Here is an 8,528-nt window from a genome sequence, read left to right on the forward strand (position 1 = left end):
AGTAGAGTTCGGCTGAACCCCCCGCCAGTAACCAAGATGAAATTTGTTATATATATGCAGATATATATATATATATATATATATATATATATATATATATATATATATATATATATATAAATATATATATATATATGCATATATATATATATATATATATGTATTATACACATTATAAATATATATATACATATATATATACACACATACACACACACACACATATATATATATATATATATATATATATATATATATATATGTATATATATATATATATATATATATATATATATATATATATATATATATATATATATATATATATATACTTTACTGGTATTACACATAAAAATGTAAAGATTCCTTTGTCACCAGGTTGAAAAAGGGTCGGTGGAGACGAGACAAGGATATCATTATAGTCTTAGATTGAGTTAATGCAATTAGTATTTACTCTCAAAAATATACTATATTTGATAGTCTTATTATATTATATTACAGATAAAATTTTCAAATGTAGAATAATTTAGAAACTCATAAGTTTTGAGACCAGAAGCAAACATTACTCACAAATTTCATGTACCCACAAAAAAAAAAAAATTAATTATGTTCTTTTTTTATCAATATTCATACTATAAAAGATTTCACTTTTCATATACCCAAATAATTGCATCGGTTGTATTTTTCACATTCTAATTCTTTTATCGTTATTTTACTCACAATGTGACTAATGTAGCTGAAGTTCATATTTAGAGAAAAAAGATAAACATAATTATCACTATTTAAAACCCTGCGAGTATTACTTAGTTTTGGTCCCCGGTCTACCCATTAATAAACCGGAATAATAAATGTTTTCAGTGTTATCTTTTCAAAGACACCTTTATCGTTGCCATCAAAACTTTTATATTGTCTTTGCTTACCAGACGTAGTTCCCAAACACCATTCTCTTCATTTCGAGCTAAGATGATAGTAATTTCTTACCACTATGGTAAAGTCAAGCCTCTGATGCCTTAAAATCTTCCATATACAGTTTGGAGTACAAGAAAATAAAAGGATAAAAATGGGATAGGACATGGGTGATATGCTGGTCTTTTGAGGGAGTGTGATCATCTTCGATTGCTTTTTATGGGCAAGTAAACCCAAATTACTGACATCATCATTCGGCTCCACAAGAATGGGCATGGGAAATCCTACCCGAGATCGTGCCATTAAAGGGACAGGATCACTCATTGTTTGGATGTTGAAACTACAATTACCTTCTCCATATGAGAATAGCCGGAAGTCTTTTGCTTTTAGTTGAATATCATAGGAGGGCTTTTATTTATTTATTATTTTTTTTTTTTGCTTATTAATATCCTTTTTTCATATCTATTGCTTAATTGATATTGTTATAGGGCAAGTGTTCTTTGCTTTTATGTCCAATTATTCATTGGAAATTGAAATTGTTCCATATTGAAAGTCAGAAATAATATTTTTTGTTAGGTGCTTTTCAATAATAATGTATTTTTCCAAGTTTTTGGTGACAAATGATTATCTTTATCTGCCATTATTAAAAAAAAAATATATTTAGGTTTATGATTTCGTGTTTAGCAATATATCAACTTTGTGTTGCTATTTTTCAGGTATATTTGGAATAATCAACCCTTTCCCACTATATAAAAAAGATAATCATATTCTATGACCTAAGTGTTGTTACCACTAGTAAATCTATATCTATAATATTTCATGTCGAAATGTATTGACATCGCAAAACTATTTAACATATCTCGTATCACGTTAATGGTATATTCATATATTCTTTTTATAAATTCATTAGACTTACTTGCAGGATCTAAAAGCAGTGATCATATGGATGAACGTTCTGCATAAAAGATTATAGTGGTTTGGTTATGTCAGGAATATGTAGGTTGACGGAAGGAAGAAAATGAGAAGGTCAAAGCAAAGATAGAAAGATAACATAAAAACTCTGCTGGAAATAAATACTAAATGGTAAGCTTTCACGGGACAGAATGTGGACCAATGTTATTGGACAGAACGACTGAACACAAGAAAGCGGCTCTTTTTTCCAGTCACTGTTTTAACATGGCCCCTTTTCGAGTGATAGTTTAACTACCCTATTCAATGGAGATTTAACTATAGCTTTTCTTTATAATGGCTATATTGCAATACAAATTTAAGGGATATTTGAGGTACTACAACATTTTCCAGTAAAATATGTTCAGCTCTATCATTTTTTCCGGAAACTTTCAGCGCTAGGTTTTCCCAGTAAAGGTTACAATCTGACCTCGTTTTCAACACCTGAGTTCAACTCAAGTGAATGAGTTTAAATGGACTGACAGGAAACCAAGGACCCATATAGAAATGGGCTAACCTGATAAAAAAGATGATATACAGTTACAGAAATAATTAATCATCTTCAATTTTATTAAGACAGAGTAGCGAAAAGACAGAACAGTGCTTGGTACTCAATCAAATTTACTTCAGAAGTGATGGAAATAGTCTGTATTTCATATTTTCATATTGAATTAACATATTTGAAACAACTTCGGGTTGTGGGCACAGCTCTGGTCAGTACTATTTCAGGATCTAATTTGGAATAGTTCTATTACATTGAAGTTTCAACTACTTCTGACCAAAATACCATACATAGTGTTGTATAATATTGATATCTTAAGAAAAAAATCACCACACTGCAAAACATGCTATATTTCCTTGCCATTGGACGAAATATCTATATGTTATGGAGCACAAGTTGTCTGATATTGAAATTGCCAGTTAAGTTGAAGAAGAGTCGTAAAATAAGAATGTTTTGTTTTACTTTATTTGTACAGACAACTTATGAAAAATGAGTAGTGAGAGACGTCAGATATTTTTTTTTTTTTTTTTTACAGAACAGATCCAACACGAAAGATATAACGCTATTTTGAACACTGGAAGATCTACTCTGATCTAAAAATACAACAATTCACTATTATTTCTTTACTCATTTGATATTTTGAGCAGATGCGAGATAAGATAGGAAATATTATTAATTTTAAATGGATACAAGAACTTCTCTATATATGTATATTAAAAACTGAATTCATAAACATGCACGTAAATACATCTTTGTACGTGAACATCGGGTACAGGAAGTTCTTTATATATGTATATTAAAAACTGAATTCATAAACATGCACGTAAATACATCTCTGTACGTGAACATCGGGTACAGGAAGATATTTATATATGTATATTAAAACTGAATTCAAAATCATACACGTAAATACAACTTTGTACGTGAACAATAGGTAAAGGATTTTTTCATATATAGATATTAAATACTGAATTCACAAACATGCACGTAAATATATCTTTGTACGTGACCATCGTGTACAGGAAGATCTTTATATATGTATATTAAAAACTGAAATAATAAAAATACACGTAAATACGTCTTTGTACGTGAGCAACAGGTACACGCATGCGTTACGTACTTGTGTGGGTAATTATATTTGAAGCCCAGATCGAGACTTGGGTCACCACGCTCTATCATCATTACTGTCGACGCATGCGCTAAGCTTCACCATTTTTCATTCTGATATGTATAATTTCATCCAAAAGAGATGATTATCGCCCTTTAGCTGTCTTCTATTATTTTGTAAATTCTTGGGTAATTCGAAATGAAACCGTTTCGTATGCTGACGAATGCGATTATACCAGATTACAATAGATTACAACATATTACCACAACCTCCTCCTGCCCCCCTCTCTAGATATTATCAAGGGCAATATTTTTCATGTGTCCGAAGATTAGATCATTAATGTTTCAATTAATAATTTGTGTATGTTGATGATTTAATAAACCTGCTTCATATGAAACTTTCATGGAATAATTTGTTTTTATTATAAGAATTTATAACTAGAGATGAAGTCATACTCTCTCATTCATATATCGTCCAGCTGTGTGCGCGCACACACACACACACACACACACACACACACGCACATATATATATATATATATATATATATATATATATATATATATATATATATATATATATATATATATATATATATATTGTGTGTGTTTATGTGCGCGGCCGAATGCGTGCGTGCGTGCGTGCGTGCACTCGTGTGTATGATGGTTGAATATGAACTAGTATTCGTGAAAAATCACTAGTTGCCTCATATGAATAGCTCATCAAATTTAATTGTAAATTCAAATAAAATCCACATTCTCGTATAATATAGTAGTTATTTACCTATCTATGACGTAAACTATTATAACAATTAAAACATTTCTGCTAAAGTATGATAACAATAACAGTTTAATTTGGGCGTGCTGAGAATTCCACGTATAACCAGATGGAAAACTTAGCCATTGTTGAAAACACTGACAGGTAACACTCTTAGTTTCAGAACATACTGGATGAGATAACCAAGTGATATGGGACTTTTCTCTCATATGAAAAAGTGTAGAAGCCCTTTTAATACATGAAACTTTTCAAAATAATGACAATTAATGAAAAATAGTATTATTAAAAAGAGCTGAATAATTCGTAACCTACACTCTTATCAACCGAAGACTGCCCTAATTCCGTAATACGATATTGCTTCCAATATCATTAACATTAATGAAATCAAATGAAAAACTTTAACATTAATATACCCGTAAAGAAGCTTAATTTCAATATTTATTTAAGCATAACAGTTGGAAGCATACCATCTCCAGACTAGATTTTTTAAAAATCTTATTAAGATTTTTTTTTTTTTTATTATTATCATATGACTTTGGATTCATGGAAAGACATCCAAAACTTTCGTTTAAATCATTCTTTAAGACTCTCATGAAATTGTAATGGAAAAGGGTGTTTTTATCAAGTAAGTTTATGCAAATCACAGATTTCCAGAATTATTCTCCCAAAAGGATGGGGTTGACCATTCGCAATCTAATCGACAACAGATTATATCATATCCAATCTCAAGTTGCGTGCTGCTTCGATCCACTTATGTAAACATTTTACGGTGACAGCTATATGGAACCCTCTTAAAAACAGATTTTGTTTTTCTATGATGAAACCATTATGGTCACGTCCCTTTACGTATCATACCTGGTCATTTTTTATTTTAATATATGCTCCCATGATCTTATAATACAGGTATCAGATTAGCCCAAGCTTGAAAAAAAAAAAATTCTCCTATGCAGGTTCAGGATGCCAGAGAACTTCAAATCAATCAATCAATCAATCTCCTATGCAGGGTGATTTTGTTTCCTATTTCCTATACTGTCCATTCAATTTGAGATTATTATTGTATATATTCTTTTCAATTTTTGCCCATGAGTAAAATTATTCATTTCATCATAGTTCTTGCTAAAAAAAAACCTTTGCATACACGATAAACCCATCACAATATGCACTGCCATATCTTTTTAATCTTTTCCGTCCATAGAACGGCCATGAAAACTACGAAAACTCCGCTGTTGACATGAGGTGTCGAGAGTCTAAATCAAGCTCGTAATTATTTTCGGTAATAAAGTCAGCATTCCTCAGCACAGGTGCCTAACAAGAAAATATAGTCCAATTAAGGGATGGACACCGTGTAATTAGCCAGATATAAAAGCACACTCACCTCCGGGCCGATCTCAAAGCGTTATTTATACTTCCCCTGTAGTGGCCACTTTCACCCCATTGCAAAAATACGCAGTCGAAAGAGTATTAGCATTATTTAAATTGACGTTGGTTCTTTGTGTTCTTTTGTCGGTTAGTTTTATTTCTATATGTATGCGTCCTGTGGCCTTCATGGTTAAAGATTCTTATTGTTCCAAAGATATATTGTTTATGAAACTTCATCTTAAATTAAACTGACATGTATTTCTTTTTTAATCTAATACAGGAAACAAACTCAACATACACCAAAACATACACACACACGCACACACATATATATACACACACACCCCCACATATGTGTGTTTATATATATATATATATATATATATATATATATATATATATATATATATATATATATTATATATATATATTCATATATATATATATATATATATATATATATATATATATATATATATATATATATATATATTCCTTTCTGGGTGGGAATACCTTAACGTGTTGAAAGGGTCTGCGTATCGCCATAATCAGCAAAGCTGTATTAGTCAGGGCCACCCATTCTAGGATGTTTTGATGTGAGCAATGAAACTGAAGTCCACCACCATCACCAATCCGCAGTGGCTAGCCTGGTGATGAAATCTGGCCAGACACCAGACATGAGTAACAACATGTCTGAGGCCCTTTTCTAGCAGTGGACTAGAAACGGCTGTATTTTATGTTGTTGTTGTTGTTGTTGTTGTTGTTGTTTTTATATATATATATATATATATATATATATATATATATATATATATAACTATATATATAAAACTATGTATATGTATATACTGTACATATAGATAAATCAATAAATTTATGTAAATATATGTATATATATATATATATATATATATATATATATATATATATATATATATATACATACATATATATATACATATATATATATATATATATATATATATATATATATATATATATACATATATATATATATATATATATATATATATATATATACATACATATATATAGATATATATATATAGATATATATATATATATATATATATATATATATATATATATATATATATATATATATATATATATATATATATATATATTGTATGTGTAAGCACTTGAGGTTTGTATGTTTATTTCACCTCACTCTGATACAGTAAATCCAGAAACCCATAAATAAAACCAACGACTTCACCTTATTCCGTGGGGCAAGAGCTCAATGTTGCAACACACCGGTACAGCCCAACGATCTTTAATTCATTCATGAATCACACGTAAAGACATCTATTCGACCGTAAATAATTCCCAATAAATCTCACGATGCTCCTTTCGTCAGTTGATTGAGCCGCTGATGTCTGTACACACTTCTATTTTCTTTTTCTTAACCTGGGGTTGCTCGCACAGCCCCGCCGGGTAATAGGTGAATGTTGATGTTTCTTTCTGAGTCGGCAAGACGTCATTATATTGTACAACCCACCTTTAGGACAAGTTAATCCTAAAGCCACGGTTGCTCGAGACAAATGGTCCGTCTTACTCTGTTATCATGGATGGTGGCTCGGGAGGCGAAGTCTCTTCATCTTCTTCATTTTCCTATATTTATTTATCTCGTCTTTTTTGGGGGCGAGCAAAAATGAATCAAAATGGTTTTCATTTTCTTGCTTTTCTTGTTTTTATAATCTCTTTATCATACCAATTCAATTTCTTTTCCGATTTACTGTCGATGATATAGCAAACAAGGTAAGTTTTTGTTTGGTCTGGGCAGAGTAAAACAATGTGAAGGTTGTGGGTAGAAAGATGTTATGTATTCACATCTAGTCAATATGTTTAGCGATTTTATAATTGTCTTCCAGGTCTAGTTCACTATGAATTATGGAGGTACATTATTGAGTGATCGTTCTCGAAAGATCTGTCTATACCAGATGATCAAAAGACGTTTTTGCCCTATACTATGCCATATTAATGTAAATGTTTACAACTTTTTTATTAATATATCGTTTCTATGGCTTTTGGTCTCATTTTATTCAGAATTTCAAGCTGTAGATTATTATGACAAAATATTAACATATCTTGATCACGTGAGCGCTAGCTCAGAAGGTTTCACTACCATGGAAAACAAGCATTCAAATTTAAAAACTTTCTGGTAGATTTTTTTTGCCTTTTAAAATCTGAATAAAATGGTACCTAAAGAGTGGAAATTGGTTGATAAATAATGGAGACACACGCATCTTAACATCGAAAATTCAACAGTTCGGGGATCGACCAAAACCGAATTTCAATCGCCACCTGAGATTTAATACATTTAACTGGCTCTATATCAGCTGTTATTGCATCTTAACATCGAAAATTCAACAGTTCGGGGATCGACCAAAACCGAATTTCAATCGCCACCTGAGATTTAATACATTTAACTGGCTCTATGTCAGCTGTTATTTTAGTTTCTTAAAGATATTATGGCTCGACGTTCATTTTATATTTATTTGTTTGCTTTATCATGTTGACTTAGCACTTGAATTTATATGTTCCCTTCTAGGAACTACTGTTCAGCCAATGAGGAGGCTTGTTTTCATGTTACGTCATTACTCATTTTCTAATTTTAAAATAGAAAATAAAAATTATTTAAAAGGATAGTTAAATAAAATACGCTGACAGAAAATCGCTACTTCAAAAGCATAATTTTCCCGAACTGCAAAACTTTTAGAGCGATCTATTGTCGGCTATATGGGGTCATTGAAATGTGTTATTTATGCAGTTTATACTAAGAACTTTACTGTTTTAATATCAGAAATGGGAATAGCTTACCCTGTTGAAGAATTTGGGAACCAAAAACCCATAATAAAAAGAATTCGAAAAATAAGCAGAACACCTCCCCTTAATAGTGGTATG

This window comes from Palaemon carinicauda, chromosome 7, assembly GCF_036898095.1.
Source record: "Palaemon carinicauda isolate YSFRI2023 chromosome 7, ASM3689809v2, whole genome shotgun sequence".
Classification (NCBI taxonomy): domain Eukaryota; kingdom Metazoa; phylum Arthropoda; class Malacostraca; order Decapoda; family Palaemonidae; genus Palaemon; species Palaemon carinicauda.